Source organism: Aricia agestis, chromosome 13 (genome assembly GCF_905147365.1).
Source record: "Aricia agestis chromosome 13, ilAriAges1.1, whole genome shotgun sequence".
In the NCBI taxonomy this organism is placed as follows: Eukaryota; Metazoa; Arthropoda; class Insecta; order Lepidoptera; family Lycaenidae; genus Aricia; species Aricia agestis.
Window position 1 is genome coordinate 2160693 of NC_056418.1, and position 20626 is coordinate 2181318.

The 20626-nt window shown below is 40.0% G+C and overlaps 1 long non-coding RNA gene across 1 annotated transcript in view; it reads right to left on the minus strand.

Moving 5' to 3' along the window:
- Positions 1 to 8769: 8769 nt before the first annotated feature.
- The window catches only part of LOC121733291, a 28335-nt gene continuing 16478 nt past the window's right edge, over positions 8770 to 20626 (minus strand). The window contains exon 2 of the long non-coding RNA XR_006036542.1: positions 8770 to 8853. This is a non-coding gene — a long non-coding RNA (uncharacterized LOC121733291). The remainder of the gene's footprint in view (positions 8854 to 20626) is intronic.

Sequence of the window (20626 nt, forward strand, 5' to 3'; positions counted from 1 at the left end):
AGTACTTAAATCGGTTAAGTTTTGGAGAAGGAATCAGGGGACAACGAATCGTTGATTTTCTGGATTTTCTATCGCGTTCTGCGGTATAATAGGCTTGAGGTAAGGGAGACAGCTATAGATATTACACGTACTTTTTATTAATTTCTCTAGCCCCTGATGTATCCTCTTAAGAGTACATATACTTCAAGATTTCACGAATTTTTGTGTGTCACGTTCGTCCTTAGCGCGTAAGAACTTTTGCAAAACATGACTTTTTTTTTTAAATGTGTTTGTTTTAAGAGATATTTGACTCGCAAAGATCGCTAGGGAACACGTCTTAGCGTTAGGAGACCGTTGATGAAAACAGGCATAAGTCAACGGAGCAGATATCTACGCAAGAAACGTGGGAGAGCCATGCTTCGGCACGAATGGGCCGGCTCGACCGGAGAAATACCACGTTCTCACAGAAAACCAGCGTGAAACAGCGCTTGCGCTGTGTTTCGCTGAGTGAGTGAGTTTACAGGAGGCCCAATCCCCTACCCTATTCCCTTCCTTACCCTCCCCGATTTCCTTCCCTTTCCGGCAACGCACCTGCAGCTCTTCTGATGCTGCGAGTGTCCATGGGCGACGGTAGTTGCTTTCCATCAGGTGACCCGTTTGCTCGTTTGCCCCCTTATTTCATTAAAAAAAAAGCAAATAATTTGTATCCGTTTATAATGAAATGTATCTGGTGAACTATAAATCTCGGTAGGCATTAGCATATCCGGCACCGACCCACATCACAACCCCAAACTAATTTATTGTCCATTAAGACGGTCGCCGTGCGATTATTTTGATGATTATTATCGGCTAGGTGCAAAATTTGGTGGCAAATATTATCACTATACCCGTGCTATAGCCACTAGTTTCATTTTATGCAGTATCACGCGGTAATCGTACGTTTTCCCGTCATGAAAATTATCGTATACTGGGTGTAAAATAACTAAGTAATAATACTTTAGGCTGTGTATGTGTCCCCTGATTAGAGTGGGCTGTAAAAGTAGCACCGCTGAAAGACCACTTTTTTGGAATAAAATTTCACGTCGTCCACGATACGACGACTTTGCACTATTTTGCCGGGGGTGAATTTCAAAATGGTGTATAACGATCATGTCTAATAATGTTAGTGTCCTGTATTTGTAACAAAAAGGATCATATTGATGGCAATAATGCATGTTGTATACGATAAACAATAAGTCGGCTGGAAATAAATGAAATGCCGTGGCCAATTAAAGGTCCTACAAGAAGTCTGACATGTGCCTTTGGACACGGGTCAATTCAGACCGCAACGAGACGCATAGATGCATTTCTACATAATATTTTGTATGGATTTGACATCTGGAACTGCCCCGGGGTAGGGCAGGCAGGGCAGGCCGAATGGATGCGGAAATAGCCGAACAAAACCGATGATCCACAAAGCACACTTAGGTAGTACTAGTGCAATACGTAGCTGTTTATATAAACTTCGGCTATGTTCGTATCCGTTCGGGCCGTTGTGCCTGCCCTGCCCCGGGGCACTTTTAGATACCGAAAACTCGGTTGAAATGCATCTACGGGTCGCGTTGCAGTCTGAATATCACAGATTACTAAATAGTACTATTTATAGTTTGTAGTAAGTGAACGGGTTTAGCCTGGATTATGTAATGTATTAAAATATATTCAATTAAACAATAATTATCTAAGTCGCATGTCGCTAAAATATATTGGCAAACGAGTACATAACTTACTACGCAGGTCAGTAGGTGCACTAGATATTGCCCTGCATTCTCTGCTGCCCTTAGTTAAGGTGCATTCGATAATTTCAACTGCGAATAAAAATATATAAGAGTTTATATAACGCTAAGTGGCAATTACAGACAAGTGGCATGGCACATACCTTTAGGGCTCCAACACAAAGCTGCGAATTCGCAATCGCAATGTCATTTTTACTATGAATTTTGTCGCAGATAATATTTGCGATGCGATACGAATTCGCAATTATGTGTGGAAGCCCTTAGTCTTGATCCTATCCATTTCATATTTATAACTTTACTGTCGAATGTCGATAATACTAAATCAACTTTCAATCGACAATTTTAATAGCAAAGTAAAAATTAAAAAATGTGTTAAATTTCGCGCATTTATTTTCATGATCGTCGAATGCAAGTTGTCTAAGTACTCAGTGTAATAAGTAATTTAGCGGACCCTGACCTGGAGCCAGGAGTAAGGACTGGCAGGATGTCGCCACGGCCAAACAGATCAAGACTAGACCTTATAAGTTCTAACTACTATTACTCTGATGTTCTTCTCTGTTAGGGCCGCGCCACACCGGAATGGCAGCGGCGAGGCGAGCACTTTCAGTGTCATGTGATTTTAAACTTTATCTTCATCATTGTAATACATAGTATCGCTTGAGAAATCGCAGCCGCCAACGGCCACGAGCGGCCACGTGCGGCCGTAGACTTCTCAAGCGATACTATGTATTACAATAATGACGATAAAGTTTAAGATAATATTATGACACTGAAAGTGCTCGCCTCGCCGCTGCCTCCGGTGTAGCGCGGCCCAATTATGTTTTAAATATGCTGTGTATCGCAGATTTTGTGTTATCGCAGAGATTCAGAAGTATCTCCATACCAAATTTCAGAAAAGTTGCTTCAGCAGTTTGAGCGTGAAGAGGTAACAGACAGACTGACAGACAGACACACTTTTGAATTCATAATATTACTACTTACTAGTACTAGTATGGGTAAATTAAACACTGTTACTATACAAATTGTTGACTTCTTCACGAAAAGTACTCAGCCCATCAAATAATTGGTAGCTCATCTAGCAAGCTGCATCTCACTTAGGTCATCGTCCACTATTGGCTGCTATATTAGCTAGAAGTGGCTGCTATAAACTGTCATTACGTGTGACAGCTGACCTGCGCCCGCGCACGTTGCTGCTCAAACTCAATTCCAGTTGGGTATGATTGTATGTTATTAGTAGTTTCATACACGGGTGCGTCGCTAGTCGCTATATTATTATGTAGTGAATAGTGATAAATTGCGTTCAGTAATAGTAAATAAGTAATACGTTTATTGATATCCTAAAAACTTACATCTCATTTACAGGCAATGAATATTGTACACAAATTAGGATTTAAACTCGGATGGCACAGGTTGGTTGATCTCTGACTTCGAAACTATTATAATGTGATATCGGAGTCAGTGATTCTCACAGTTGAGGCGGTTGTAAAAGAAGTACAATCCAATGTTCATGTTATTATAATTTTATAATCTATCATGTTTTTGGGTTTAGTAAACAAATACTTTTAGATATTATATATTAAATGTTAAACATAGGCTAGATTTAAGGATAAAAAGGTAATTTTGTGTGTGCGCGTGTGTGTGTGTGTGTGTGTGTGTGCGTGTGCGTGTGTATGTTTGTGTTTATGGTGTCCTAGCCCTACGACACGAGTGTCTTGGGTTCAGTAAATGGTACTGTCCGGTAATGGTAGGGGGAAAGAAGTGTCTGTGTGTGTGGGTGTGTGTGTGTGAGTGTGTGTGTGTGTGTGTGTGTGTTTGTTCAGTGTATTCGTGGGAGTGCTTGTATGAGCGCTGAAAGTGCGAGCCCCATAGCCCTACGACAGTGTCTTGGGTTCAGTAAGTAGAAACTGCTATGGTGCAAGAATTAGAGATGTTGTGTGTTTGTGTGGGTACTAAGTATATTAAATGTATACTACATTTATTTTCATGCCATCATGATTCATATCTAGGGTGCAAATATTTGTGATTACGGAATCAACTTTTTGACTTTTAACACATAAGACCTAATACATTGTGTCATGGTGCGAGTGTGTGTGTATGTAAGTGTGTGTGTGTGTTAGAGTGCATAATATGAACTCAGGCGGTGCATGCACCATAGTACTACGACAGCGTCATGGATTCAGTTGAAAATACTGCTATGGTGCATGAGTGTGGGATGTGTGAGTGTATATGTGCTATGATTGCCGTCACTAAATACATATTTTAATAGATCATAATATTGTATCATATAATGTATGCTATAAGTTTTAATATACGAATACAAGGAGACTTTCAGTTTCTTGATAAGATAGCTTAAGGAGGTATGTAGTGATGGCTTTCTTTACATCATATCTCGAAAGCGGATATATAGAAATTATGGAGTTGATTTTATTATATATTTTAGACGAGAGTATATTATATTGACGTGCAGCGAAAGTGGTTTTATGTTTATTTACTGGGCAGATTCTGCCACGTGTGCGTCGACTAGTGTTAGGTGAATCAAAAGGTAAGGAGGCATGCTTACGAAGTACTGTACGCAGAATATATAGCTGGCGGACAGTCAAGACATTGCATTCAGAGTACAAAAGTTCAGTGCTATACCTGATATCTTTAAATGTCATTATTTTTAGGATAGCTCTTTGGGCTCTCTCAAGTGACAACATTATACTAGACCCAGCACCACCCCAGACTGGGATGCAGTATGTCAGGAGTGACTGCCATAATGATAAGTATATCATTCTAGTCAATTCGAAACTAGCCAAATTTTGAATAAATATATTAATTTGCGGACGCTTGAGTTTAGAGCTGATATTTGGGAATGCCAATTGAGATTTGCATCTATATATACTCCTAGATATTTTACTGTCGAGGTGGTTTTTATAGTAGTACATCCACAATGATCAGTCGGTGATTTACAAGTTTGTGATACTATTGTTAATAGATTGCCTTTTGGACCTGATGATGGGGTGACAGAGAAAGCAATGATATTAGTTTTATTTATGTTTAAGGTCAGTAAGTTTTGTGCCAGTCAATCCTTTACGATTAAAAGAGCGTCTTCTAATTTTTATTTGGCATCTTTCCAACTGGCGCCATATGCAAGGAGGTATGTATCATCGGCATATGCAAAAAGGTCACAGGAGGGTAGTTCGAGTTGAAACAAATCGTTCAGATACAGCTGAAATAGTGTAGGTCCCAGTATACTACCCTGTGGAATTCCATAAGTAATTTCTTCTAGTTTACTAGTGTAGTTGGCAACATTGGCACATTGCGTACGATTTTTTAGATAACTTCGAAAGATGCTAAGAGCTTCTCCTCGAATTCCACAGCGCTCCAGCTTATCTATAAGGATGGGGATTGATACAGTGTCGAAGGCCTTCGAAAGATCGAGAAAAGCACCAAAGCATTTCTGGTTATTATCCAGTTTTGTTGAGATTTCCTGAGTGAGGGTTAATACAGCGTCTTCTGTGGAAATTCCTTTTCTAAACCCATATTGATTACTAGCTATAATATTGTGTTTTTGTAGAAAATTTACTAGGTTGTTATTTAGAATTCTTTCTAGGACCTTCGACATAACTCGTAAGACTGAGATTGGTCTGTAGTTAGAAAAATCGCTTTTTTTCTCCATGTTTATAAATGGGATGAACTAGAGCAGTTTTAGTGCTTCAGGAAAGATGCCACATTTTATTGCTAGGTTACAGATGTGAGTGATCGGTGGTGCAAAAACATCCTTAGTATAGATGATGAAATACTGTCCCATCCGGCTGCAGAGTCAGAGCGTAGACTAGTTATTATGCGTTTTACTTCCGCTGTATCCGTTTCAAGAACAACGAGGGAGTGCGACTGTTTGCAGTTTCCCATTCTGATGGGAGTGCTGGGTGGATTTATTTTTGAAGCTAGGTCTGAACCAATATTTACAAAGAATTTATTAAGATTATTAACTGCGGTTTGGGGATCTGAATCCGATTTTAAGAGATCATATGGGGGATTAGTATGCTCGTTTCTATGTGTAATGTCTTTAATTATATTCCAGGTTGTTTTAGAGTTATTTGAATCTTCCAATTTCGATTTGTAGTAATCACGTTTTAGTTTGCGAATTAGGTAATTTATATAGTTGCGGTATCGTTTGTAAGTAATGATTAATATGTTATTATTTGGATCTGTTTTTAGTCTTTTATGTAACCTGTCTCTGTTTCGAATACAACGAAGTATGCCCGAGGTTATCCATGGTTTGAGAATTACTCTTTTGCTAGGTGTAGTATATAAAGTCGAGTGTGATTTAACCGTTTTAGCAATAATAGAAATAAACTCATTAGTTGCTTCCGCAACATTGTCATTGTTAGTTACTGGAGAATAATCCTGGTTGTCAAGATCTGTTTTGATAGCTTGGTAATCTATTTTTAGTGATTGTCTCTTAGGTCGGGTTGGGACTTGAACGGTTTTTTTATTTATAGAGAGTAAAGTAGGATAGTGGTCAGTAACAGGTGATTCAATGACGTATGTAAGCATATCTGTTGTTAAATTACCCCTATTGTTGACCATAATATGGTCAAGACAGCTAGTTTCACGTGTTGGGCATAGATATGCCGGAAGAAATCCAAAAGCGGCCATACTTGTAAGATATTTATGTGAGAGAGGGTGGGTGTTATTTTGCTTTATGTCAATATTAATGTCCCCAATAGTGTTACAATTATAATATTTGGAGGCACACTAGATAAGATATTGTTTAGGCTATTAATAAATTTATCCAAATTTTTATACGATGGGGATCGATATAGTGAGATAAGGGTAATGTTTTTTCCAAGTTCAGTGTTCTTTGGTTTTGGTTTTTTAACTTATAAAGACATTATATTCAGAAATAATTAATTTTTATGCATACTACTGTTAAATTAAGAAAAAAAAACATCCCCCAACAAAATCGACTATCAGCGATTTTCAGGTACAATTTTAAATAATAAAGAGTCACACTGCGAAGATATTTTGGTTTCAAATGAAAGATAATATATTCATCTCCACGTCTACAATCAACACCACAAAAATGTTATAGCCGCATACAAAATTTTCACATAAATAAGTTTTAACCATCACAATAATCGCAAAATATAAAAAATGGGGTCTAATTTAAGGTATAGCTAAATACACTGAAGTAAGGAAAATAAATATACAAAATAATTGTTGCTTATTTAGTCCCCTGTATGAAGTGCTAAATATTTTATATAAAAATAAATCACATTTCCATTTATAATTAGAAAAATAAGAAACGCTCTCAAATTTCTTCATATACAATTTCGCCCTATCAAGAATGCGGCGAGCGTCGTAACCGCCACTGTACAAGGCGCGCTGATATAAATGTTATTTTAATGTCCTTAACGTCGATATTCGTACTGACAGACATCGACCTGTTAATTTTTATATGATTGCTTCGCGCAAGATGAGACGGCGCAGCGGGGTGGGCCGCAAGTGCTATACTAGGGATATGACTGCGCACTCGATCATAAAAATATTTAAAAGATAGTGGCACCCGGGGTCTGCCGCGATAAAGCTATTGCATAGCATTTTTTATAAACTTATGCAACTATAATTCGCATACGTCTAGTCGCTCGCACACAAACACCGTGCCGAAGTCTGGCAGCTTGTGCCGGTCGGTGCGGCGAGCACCACACCCCGAGCCACACAGAGCCGAAGTCTGCCGAACTGAAACGACGTAAGACGAATGTTAGGTGTTTTAGTTACGGTATTTCTTAAATAGGTCGCCGCACACATAGCCCGCGATAATAGCTATGCAATAGCTTAAAATGCGGCCCGCCCCGCCCCGCTGCGGCCTATCACAAGTCACAACGTGTTTCGCTTTACTCAACGCTCGCATTGTTGTACCTGAGAAGATCTATTTATTTTCACCCCAAGATTAAACGCTTTGTTGATGGATGGACGGCTCCATCAGGTGTATTAAGCCCGTAAAAATGGAAACGTCACGATCGTAATAACAGGTGGAGGCCATTAGATTACGAACACTTAGGCTGCGTTTCCACCAGAGATGTGTTGCGAGGAATTTGTTTTTGAGAATCAATGGAATCGCTTCAATAGCCGCGTACTGACCAAGCGAGCCGCCTCGTGAGGCAGCCTCGCGCGGCAGTTGCTCGGTCGGGCAGGACGTGGCTCGCCCGAGGCAAACACATGCGTTGCCCCGCCCGAGCGTGCTGCGGCCCGAGCCGAGAGTTGTCGGTTTTTGTCGATGCTCAAAGGCGCCTCGGTACGTTTGCCGCGCTCACTCAAGACGGGAGTGTTTTGCCTCGCTTATTTGTTGCTTGTTTAGGACTTATGCGTCATGTATAAAGAACAGTGTCTTAAACTAATACAATTATATGGTGAATATCGACGACTTTGGAATACGCAATGTCCTGATTACAGAAATAGGACACTGGGAAGATGCATGGAGAAAAATAAGCCAGCAAATGAACCTTCCAATAGCTGAATAATTAAAAAGGCAGTGTTGGCGACAGCTTTTCGAATGTGCGGCCTCATGGTGGTCTCGGGAAAACTATACGCACGCGCGATCTCTATTCGACTTCAAGTCAAATTGAGCGTCGATGCTGGCTCGGCCTTACGATGCCTCGGCCTTGTCGCGCGAGGCAGCTTCGGATTAGAAAAATACAGACCGAAAACGCCTCGCGCGGCATGCGTGCCGCGGCAAATGTTCGAGGCTGCCTCGCGAGGCGGCTCGCTTGGTCAGTACGCGGCTATTGACGTGAGCTTGCCGTGACATCGCTCAAGTCGGCGATGCTATTGGATCCTCGCAACACATCTCTGGTGGAAACGCAGCCTAAGGGTAAATTTATAGTAGCGCTGAGTCGAAGCGAATTACCAAATACTGAACATTACAAATTCAACCTTAATTCTAGAGCGTAACGCGTTGATCGCGAGCATTCGCGGGAATTTGCTAGAATGCGCGCGCCTTTTCATAATCTCAGAAGTAATGTGTGCGTAACGTTCTAGAGAGGTTGAATTTGTAATGTTCAGTTTTGGTAATTCGCTTAGATGCGCTTCGACTCTGCGCTAGTATAAATTGACCCTTAGAGCCTGTCCACACGGGCGTTATGTCAGCGTTGCGTCGACGCAGCGCTGCCGTTTGACGCATTGCCGGCCACACGGGCGCTGCGTCATCGCAGCGTTATTACGAAGCAGTCTACGTTGACATGAGCCCTCCCGCTTTGTCTCGGGGGCTGCTGTCCGTCATGTGTGCGTTGCGCCGTGCGCGCTGCTGTCACGACTTCCAAAAAATGAGGAGGTTATATATTCGGCTGTGGTTTTTTTTTTGTATGTAAAACAATGCAACGGCAGCGCTGCGTCGACGCAACGCTGATGCAACGCCCGTGTGGACTGGCTCTTACAGATAAATGCGCGTTTAACCGTTTATATCATACCTTCTCTGTAACAAATAATTATGCGAGGTAGTTGGTAGAGGTGTCCAGTAGAATCTTACCTAATTTGAGATTAGACCCGACTGCAGTCACTTCCATCATATAAAACTCTTTTTACCTGATTTTGCCAGTCATGACAGAGGTCGTCTGCTTAATGATAAATTATAGATGACTTGCGAGCAAAATAAAATCTTGCTGTCGCTGTTGATATATTTTTATATCGAATTACTACTTTTTATCGCGTCCATATCAACAGCTTATGTCCTAGCCACATAGTTTACACGTATTAAGTAGATAAGTAGTCAACAACGTAAGTATATACGTGGGAGAGCCATGCTTCGGCACGAATGGGCCGGCTCGACCGGAGAAATACCACGTTGTCACAGGAAACCGGCGTGAAACAGCGCTTGCGCTGTGTTTCGCCGAGTGAGTGAGTTTACCGGAGGCCCAATCCCCTACCCTATTCCCTTCCCTACCCTCCCCTATTCCCTTCCCTTCCCATCCCTAACCTCCCCTTTTACCTCTTAAAAGGCCGGCAACGCGCCTGCAGCTCTTCTGATGTTGCGAGTGTCCATGGGCGACGGAAGTTGCTTTCCATCAGGTGACCCGTTTATTCGTTTGCCCCCTTATTTCATTAAAAAAAAAACAACATTTTAACTTATGACTTTATACTTACTTAACTAAATTCGAACTTGCTACTAAATTTTGTGTTTACATGCAATTAATAACTTAAAATTTTGTTAACTACTTATCAACTTAATACGTGTAAACCAGCCATTAGGGTCAATTCAGACCGCAACGTGATGCATCTATGCATTTCTTTTGTATGGATAATTGAAAGATTTGCACGACGCCTCACAGAATTGAAGTCTGTCAATTCAATACAAATTTAAAAATGAGCATCTACGCGTCGCGTTGCGGTCTGCGGGGCTGAAATGGTCACATTTAGCAATTCCTCTCAAATACCTCGATCAATTCAGCAAATGAATTGTCAAAACTGTCAAATTAGTACGAATTACTAGACATGAATTGCAAGCAGAGTGACCATTTTGCGATTAAAAAAAATAATCATATTGTGATTCATAATATGATTTTCAAAAGCGACCATTTTAGGCCCGCAGAACTGGAACTTCTCTTCAAAATCGATACAACCCATTAACCCAACGCAATCAAATCTCTCCACATCGTAGACAATAACTAGTATCGGCGCTGACAGTAACCCTTAACTACTCACCTGGTGACAGGTAATTAACACCCGCGCTGTTGCCGGCCGTACTTCAGACCCCCACCTTCCATCACCCCCCGAAACTGCTTTTCGACTATTGGCAGTATTTAAAAGATTATCTCTTCAGCAGGGCTAGCATAACAACAGTAGACATGGGAAAAAATCGACATACTGACAGATTTTATCGACAAAATGGCGAATTTCCTTTGTCTAACTGTCACTTTGTCTATTCTTCCATAGAAAGAAACCGTTTCTATGGTGACCATGCTACGCCTGCTGATGGTGCGAATGTCCATGGGCGACGCTTTCCATCAGATAACCCGTTTGGTCGTTTGCCCTCTGATTTTATTTAAAAAAATTGGTGCTCCCGGGTCATTAGTATAATATATTATATAATATTTTATTGTTTAAAGTCAGTTTTCTATTTAGTTGACTATACTCCACTCGGGCTAACTTGTCGCTAGCGGTCGTTGACTAACTGTCAAAAACTTGTCATTTTCCATATAAACCGTGATTGACAATGAAGTGTCAGATATTGTCAATCGTGGTTTTATATGGAAAATGACAAGTTTTTGACAGGGAGTCAATGACCGCTAGCGACAAGTTAGCCCGAGTGAAGTATAGATACTAATTTTATGAATGGGAAGCTTTCAGCTAGGTACTTTCACAACAAATTAATAGGGGACTCGTATACACCGTAAAGTATTATCACTTACTTTTGTTACACCCTGTATTTCAGCAACATTGATGACAACACCCTATCAAATAGAGTACTTTAGAGTTACTACAGACTCTGAGTAGCCAGAGCTTCTGTTACTCAGCTAAATTACGTATAAACTCCCCTGGCGTCCACTACCGCCTTTTAGTTACTACCGCACTGGCGAATAACGCTATAAAGTGTATAGTATGCTCTAAAACCTTTTTCATGAAAACCTTTATTTACCAGCGAAATTGTTTGCACTAAAATGTAAGTTTATGTAAAACCTCGGCACGGTAAGTAACATGAAAAATTTCCAGTTTTTTTGCTTAAATGGAGGCTTTAGGGCCGGAAAAATTATTTAAAATATAAAAAATATGGATTATATGTGTAGCCAGATATATTAGCTAGGTTGTGTAGTAGATAACTTACAAGTTTTATTAAAATAATTTAGGAAAAAATGAGTTATTGTCCGAAATGTATGTACTGTATGTTACGAAATGTTACTTATTCGATTCTTCTACTCACGTAGGTAGGGTTGCCATCACCCAAATTCCCTTCGCCGGTCAGGCACGACAAAATTCCCGGACATTTGGCCGAAATGTGGTTATTTCCCCGGACACCTCAAACAGTATTTACGATAACGTCTTACAAATTTTTGCTTTTCCAACAAGAATTTGTAAAAATCTGTCTAACTCAAGTCCGTGCAAGAAAACGTATGTATGCTTAGCGCTTTTATCTTTCGTTTGTTGCTGCATGACTTAAAAGTTAAATTTCTCTCATCAAAAGTGTTTGGATTTCACCCGGACGCTTTTTGAAAACCCGGCCGAACGCACCCCAGACGCCCTTCAAACTAGGACAAATCCGGGAAAATCCGGACGGATGGCAACCCTATACTCACGTCTTCAATTTATGTACTGCTTTTGTGTGTAACAAGGAGCCAAGTGGGAGCTGGACTAGCAAACTATATATTCATACTTTTTTTTTTATGAAATAAGGGGGCAAGCGAGCAAACGGGTCACCCGATGGAAAGCAACTTCCGTCGCCCATGGACACTCGCAGCATCAGAAGAGCTGCAGGTGCGTTGCCGGCCTTTTAAGAGGGAATAGGGTAATAGGGGAGGGTAGAGATGGGAAGGGAAGGGAAGGGAATAGGGGAGGCTAGGGAAGGGAATAGGGTAGGGGATTGGGCCTCCGGTAAACTCACTCACTCACACACGTAACACAGCGTAAGCGCTGTTTCACGCCGGTTTTCTGTGAGAACGTGGTATTTCTCCGGTCGAGCCGGCCCATTCGTGCCGAAGCATGGCTCTCCCACGTATAAATACTTATATTGCATCTACACTAATATAGTGAAAGTAACTCACCCCATCACTAACTTACACGTACTGTAGCTGGTTTTAGTGGCTCTGGTAATGATCTAGTAATGCTATTATAATATGTATATTGTATACAATATATAGTCGCCTACTTTTTAAAAAATATTGTTTTTTTTACTTATAATATATACTTACATTGTTCTGTTATAAAGACAGAACATATTAATTATGGTAGTCTGTCTTTAGTAATATCAAAATATATCTCTTTAGCTGGTTAAAATAAGTAATTGAATATTGTTTCCTAGTATTTATGTGCATGATGGAAGAGACTGGTCTCCACGACAAATGGAATCCTAGTGTGGAGTTTGTGTAAGATTAGCGTGTAAGTTTGTTAAAGCGAAATAAAGATTTGTTTATTTGTTTATACTAATATTATTATAATTGTGTGTCTGACTGTCTGTTACCTCTTCACACTTAAGCCGTTGAACCAATTTTGATAAAATTTGGTATGCTCATGAGTCATGCCTCATATTTTGAGTCCCGGGAAAGGACAAAGGATAGTTTTTATCCCAAAAAGTCCCTCCGCTACTACCCTATTCACTCTTACAAGGCCGGCAACGCACCTGCAGCTCTTCTGATGCTGCGAGTGTCCATGGGCGACGGAAGTTGCTTTCCATCAGGTGACCCGTTTGCTCGTTTGCCCCCTTATTTCATAAAAAAAAAAAATGGTACCCGCACGACAATAGCAAAGGAATTTCGGGTGTCATCTAGGTAGTTATTATACCCCCAATTCTTCGAGCAGATTGCCCTTCATGAAATACTATTCGACGATACTTCAGAATATTTCCCGAAGCGGGTCCCGCAGTAAGTAGTAACAAACAGCGGTAATAAATTAGGACCCTTATATTTTGGCCACAAAGGTTTCAAGCGGTTGCCGGTTTTGTTGGAAATTCTTTTGTCCATTGCAAATTGGAGTGCGAACACAAATCATTAGTTATTGAGTTTCATGATTCGTCGTTACACGATTACTTTTTTTTATTTGTAATAAGGGTCAAACGAGCTAACGGGTCACCTAATGGAAAGCAACTTCCGTCGCCCATGGACACTCGCAGCATCAGAAGAGCTGCAGCTGCGTTGCCGGAATGGGCATTGTCCAAAAAAAATCACATGTACTTTTTATATTTTTTTTTTGTTAAAATAGGGGTATTTTAAGAATATAAATTAAATAATTTTGAAATTTATTGGCTAGTTTTTTCTCAATAAATTTTTAAAGTTTCGCTCTGACGTCATCATCGGCCGCCAATTGACCTCTGCAGTATGTTTTAAATTTCCTTTCAATCTTATTTATAATGGCTGGTTCGTCAAATGCAAGTTCTCATTATGTGAAAGCTGATACGAGAAGCTTACCAAAAGTTCGAAACGTAATGTTGGTCGAATTTATTGCTAATTTAACGCCACTGAAGGTCAAACTAAGGTTAAACATATTTGTTCAAAAGTATAAGTAACTAATGGGTATTTTTTTCGTTTATATACAGAAAAACGATCACTGACCTTATTCCTCGAAATGTTTTTGTAATGAGCAAAATTAAAAAAAAATGGACAATCACCATTACGTCTGTGTTTTACGTTTGAATTATCCATTCTAGAATCTAGATGACGCCCTCAACTCCGTTGCGCCAAAATTCGTTTATCATGCGGGAACCGTAAAACTTTCCGAGATATACAGGGTGTAACAAAAATAAGTGATAATACTTTAGGGTGTGTACGTGTTCCTTGTAGACATTTCACTGTGAAAGTAGCAGCTCTGAAAGACAATTTTTTTTTTTCACTTTTGTATGGGCAAGGGCCCGAGCGTCACGAGTTTCCCCATACAAAAGTGAAAAAAATTTTTGGTCTTTCAGCGCCGCTACTTTCACATTGAACTCTCTACAAGGAACACGTACACACCCTAAAGTATTATCACTTATTTTTGTTACACTCTGTATAATTATCCAAATGTCCTTTTCCGGGACTCAAAGTATCTCCATACCCAGCAAATTCGGTACAGCGCGGCGGTTAGGGCGTGAAGAGGTAACAGACAGACAGACACACTTTCGCATTTATAATATTACTAGTAGTATATACTAGTACTAATACTAGTATGGTATAGGTACTATTAGTATAGTATGGATACGAAAGTGTGTCTGTCTGTCTGTTACCTCTTCACGCCCAAACCGCTGAACAGATTTCGCTGAAATTTGGCATGGATATACTTTGAGTCCCGGGAAAGGACACAGGATACTTTTTGTCCGGGAAAAATATATGGTTCTTGCGCGAAACACGAATTTTGGCGCAACGAAGTTGCGGGCGTCATTTGGTAACTAGATGACTACTAGGTGTAATGGCTCCCACATCGGTTTCGGTGACGGTGGCCGGTTTCATTGAAACCAGGCCAGCTACGCAGGAGTAATTTTATAGTGCCCAAGTGTGTGCGCAATACACAAGAGCACTCTCTATTCCTTTACTCTCATAACCCAGTGGGACGGAAGACCGACACGACCGGCGAGAGATCAGGCGCAGGACCGACTTTTTTACATGCCCATCCGACGCATGGATCATCTTACTTGTCAGACAATCAGGTGATCAGCCTGCATTGTCCTAACCAAACTTGGAAATAGCATGCTTCCAACGCGGGAATCGAACCCACGACCTCCGAGTTAAGAGCCGCGCTCTATAAAGGTGTACAAGATTATCGAATAAATATTAATACTTGTAGGGTCAGTCTACATTGCACGTACGCGGTCATGTGAAGTCAGTTTAAAAAAGTTCTTGTGTGCAAGAAGACTCGCGACGACGATAGTTATAATGGGGTGCCTAAATACTCCACCCAATGCCCTAAACTTATTTGAATTATGAATGATGACCCAATAACCTGCCAATAACGCCATAACCTATTAATGGAGAAATTCGCGATGTGAACACCGGGATGTGCTCTTGTGAAATGTGAGCTGTGACGTCACACCTTAACCCTCAAGTGCCGACCACATCACACGGTTCAAAATATGGGGCCCCAATTAATTCACTAATTAAATGTTACTATAGCAGTAAATACGATAATTATCGTTTAAACTTAAATACGTATTGCGTAATAATGAAAATCACGTATGGGCTGTTTTTAGCGAATTCAGGACGCTTCAGTATTTGTGTGTATAATTAAAGTCAAGTTCGTTTCGTCTAAAAGTTGATAAAATTATTCTCGATAAGGTATTAGTACAGCATTTGTAACATTTTAATCAGTTATATTAAATACTAGATGTCCCGCGCGGCTTCGCCCGCGTAAATTAGGAATTATACGGAAACCCTACATTTTCCCATAAAAAAATAGCTTATGTCCCTACTCTCTTCACGTGGTCTACTCTGTATCTGTGCCAAATATTGCCATAAAAATTGCTCTAGTAGTTCGTGAGATAAATCTTTCTAATATTTCCCCCGTTTTTCCCACATTTTCCTGAGTTTCTTTGGTCGTATTAGTCTTAGCGTGAATTATCACGCTAAGACTAATACGACCTCATAAGTACATATAATATAGCCTATAGCCTTACTCGATAAATAAGCTATCTAACACTGAAATAAGTTTTTAAATCGGACCTATAGTTCCTGAGGTTAGCGCGTTCAAGCAAACATACTCTTCAGGTTTATAATTAGATTTTTTTAAATTATCGCTTGAAAAACTCGAGTCTTGATCTAAAAGACTATGAAAAGTACGAATAACACATAATAGGCTCATAATCGACGACGCATAGTGTAATATGCAGTGACGGATTAACCCTTAACCAAATTAAGCAATTGCCTAGGGCATCACGTCTGAGGGGGCACCAGAGGGAGCACAAAAAAATATGTCCTTACGTTCACGTCTCACTCTCAGCCTCACGTCACCAAAAACCACATCAAAAAAAGTTTATAGGAAAAAACTAATGTTTTTAAGCGGCAAAGGCTTAAAGACTTATTCTAGTTGCCATAGTACAGATAGGGGGGCCCACAGGCATGGATTGCTTAGGGCATCAAGTAGCCTTAAGCGCTTATTCCACTTCTTACTTACTTACACTTATCCTAGCTAGGACGTCCTAGCTAGGATTAGTGGAATAAGCGCTTTAATCCGTCACTGGTAATATGATAGTGATGATGATGACGATGAATGTAATTTGCATAGTAGCATAATATGCTTTCCGTTCTTAAAACAACGCCGAAACTCCCAAACTTGTATCTATAAAGAATCAGGAGTTCTCTCAGCACCTTCCGAACCACGGTATACCAGGTATACCTCGGTGCAAAATCTTACTTGTTGGTAGCATATGCTTAGAATACTTCTCACGAAACCGAAGTCACCACGAGTTTCCCTATAAAATTTGAGGAGTTCCCTCGATTACTTATGGATCCTTCATCAGATCACCACTTTTGTGAATATAATACTAAATTGGCATGATACCCTATATATCAAAAGAAAAATTTTGAAAATCGGTTTACAAACGGCGGAGTAATCGTTGAACATAAGAAAACGAACATAACACCTCCCCCATTTTGAAAGTCGGTTAAAATTGTAGCCTATGTGTTATTCTGATGTATAAGCTATACTGTTGTACAGTTTCATTAAAATCCGTTCAGTAGTTTTTGCGTGAAAGAGAAACATCCATACATACACACATCCATACATCCAAACAAACTTTCGCCTTTATAATATTAGTAGGATCTCTTTTTCTTATTAAATAAGGCATTTTTTTAAGGAATAATATTCCATAATTGAAATCGATCAATTAGTTAGCGTCAGGTTGTCGCGATCGGATTTAATAAAAAGAGCAAAAATAAATGGCGAGTTGACAGGTCCATGACGTTCGCCTCGGGGCCCGTCTTCAGTGGGTCGAAGCGCGGAGGCTCCTGTTGACGGGCCGAGGCGCGGGGGCCCCAGTCGACGGGCCAAAACGTGGGGGCCCCTGTCAACGGGCCGCGGAGCTCGAGGGCCATGCCGTTCGGGGGCCATTCAATTAAGCGACATTCTACGATCCTCGCGCACTCAACTCGTTACTTTACAGTTCACAATGCAATGTTGTGAAAATTCTTGAAAGAATTTAGTGCACTTTGCGCTCGGAGCTCGTCAACTCACTACGGTATGTTTGTGTCGTTCAAAGGCTTCTTCAATTTTTCATTCGCTAGTTGAAGCATATTGCAAAGTATTTGTTAAATAACAATATAGTTCTTGGGACACATAATATGTTTTTAACATAATATTACTTCAATAAATTTATATTCATTCACCATCATAAGTAAACTCTGATTCCATACTTTAAATGTAACTTTTTGAGGATGCAATAAATAAAAAAAAACATTATTACGAAGAAGTTGAATCTAAATAGTTTAATTAACGCGAGAGTGTTCACAAAAAGTTACAACCCAGGTTGCAAGAAAACAATTGCTTACGACCTAAGTCTGTAAGTAATGTTAGTAATAACTTACAAACAAGCTGTAAATGATCGCCAATTTGAGGAGAAAAGCTTTTGAACGACGCGTGGAGAGAATTACTTCATAATAGTAAGCAAATAACTGTGATTTACGGAGATGTTGATCGTTCCAGTCAGACTGATCGGAGGCCGACCTGGATGTGTGCTTTAAATCAGGGATGTTGCGGATCCCAATTTTTTCACATCCGCGGATTCGAATGCGGATGCGGATTTTTAGAGGTTCACAACCGCGGATGCGGATGGGGATGTTGCGGATCCTACATAAATATAGTTAATAAAATGAAAAAGTATTATTAATGTATTACAAAATAATAGTACCGGTTCCCTAGAACATATTTTTAAAAACCTCTACCACTTTTTTGTTAGTAAGTACACGAAGTTATTAATAGGAGCATAAAGCATTATACTAAAATTATTAAATAGTATCTAATAATGCCGCTTTTTATTAAGTATGAAGCACAAACAAACACGTAGTGATTAATTTACACAAGACAATTGATGCACCACAATAAACGCGTCGGATCCTGTCGCCGTTTTCAGGGTTCCGTAATCAACAAGGAACCCTTATATTTTCGGTCTATCTGTCCGTCTGTCTGTCTGTTTCTCCGCAGTTTCGCTCAGAGAGTCTTAGTAGTCGGCCTACAAAGCCGAAATTCGGCATGAATGCACATACATATAAACGATGTCGACAAAATCCATCCATACTAATATTATAAATGCGAAAGAGTGTCTGTCTGTCTGCCTGTACCTCTATCTGTCTGCCTCTTACCTCTTCACGCTCAAACCGCTGAACCGATTTTGCTGAAATTTGGCAATTTGGCATCCCGGGAAGGGACATACGATACTTTTCATCCCGAAATAATGTACTGTTCCAGCGCGATAAACGAATTTTGGCGCAACAGGGTTACGGGCATCATCTATTGGTATATAAAATCTTTAAATACATTTATGGGGCCTCCCTTACACATCAAGCGGGGATAGTTTTATTTATTTCGCATCCACTCCACCGTTTGTGTTATCGTTGGATAGGGTTTTTAAAAATATTACGAGTATTCCCAGATCATTTCCGATTTAGGGATCCATTTATTAGATATGCAAAGTTTTAAAGTGGAAGAAATCGTTAGTGTCCAGTGTCTCCCCCTTCTAACAGCTATTAGCTAAACGGTTGATTCTGAAAAATATGTGGAAAAATTCACGGGAGTAGGAAATATGCTAAAAAAAAGAAAATTATCTCGGCTAAGAAGACTTCATAACTTATGAAGTCTTCTTAGCCATATTAGAATCATAAGTTATTGAGAAGTACAAAGGAATTTTTCGTTCAAATTCCTTTGAATGTAACTGAGATCATGTTGTTAGTAGTGTAAAACATGTTATAATTCTACATTCATTGACGATACAAAACTTATCGAAAACTGGTAGTACTATAATGGAACCCTCTATTGTACGTGGCCGATTAATTGGCCGGCTTTTTCGCTCCCATTGGTCATTTGTCACGCACAAACGGTACGCGCCATTCACAGAGCCCGCCGCTTTTTTTCTTGTCGCAACTCGTATGACATTCGCATCCGCATAAAAATCCGCATTGATTTAATGCGGATACGGATGCAGATGCGGATGCCCAAATCTATGCAGATGCTCCGCTTTTACGGATGCGGATGCGGATATTCCCAACATCCCTGCAGTTTAAATAACATAACCTTCGACAATCGACAAGGAACGGCCTGGGTTCCGGCATATAGAGGCCCCCGCGGCAGCTACAGATTAGAGGAGAAAAGTCTTTGAAAACAACCTTTCGACGAATAAAACATAAGTTCTAGTTATCGCAGTTGAAACTGCCGCGGGCGGCGCCAACTTTTCCCATTAGGTAGTCCGTAGTCCTATTTGATAAAACAATAAGAAGTTTTGAAGCTATACGCTTAAAAAAATATGTAGATACATATCTAAAAACAAATTGATATACTCTGTGTGTCAGGTATAGACATAAAGTTAAAAAAATTGAGAGGCGTCAAGGGACACCCGAATGGAACGAAGTTATTTCTTATGTTCAAAAAACCTGTACCTATACGTCATATACATTATATACTCAAAAAAATATTAAAAAAACGCCATCTATTGACGCCCAGGAATACCAACAACGCGTCGCTGTTTATTCTCAAAAAAACCATCTAGATACAGAATAATATCGACGCCCGCTGCCCCTACCATGCTGGTAATAATAAAAAACAGTAGGTCAAATAGAGGTCAAATATCGTTCTGTCTAGCCCCCTTTACGCCGAACCGTGCGATAAGGAACTTTGTTTCAAAAATGTTTTGACTTTGTTTGGTACGTTAGAAAACTAGAACTAGACTGTCTACTACTGTGACTGGCAGATAGACACACTTTCGCGTTTATATTATTAACTAGATGTCCCGCGCGGCTTCGCCGGCGTAAATTTGGAATTTTACGGAAACCCTACATTTTCCCATAAAAAATAGCTTATGTCTCTACTCTCTTCACGTGGTCTACTCTATATCTGTGCCAAATATTGCCATAAAAATTGCTCTAATAGTTCGTGAGATAAATCTTTCTAATATTTCCCCCGTTTTTCCCACATTTTCCTGAGTTTCTTTGGTCGTATTAGTTTTAGCGTGAATTATCACGCTAAGACTAATACGACCTCATAAGTACATATAATATAGCCTATAGCCTTAC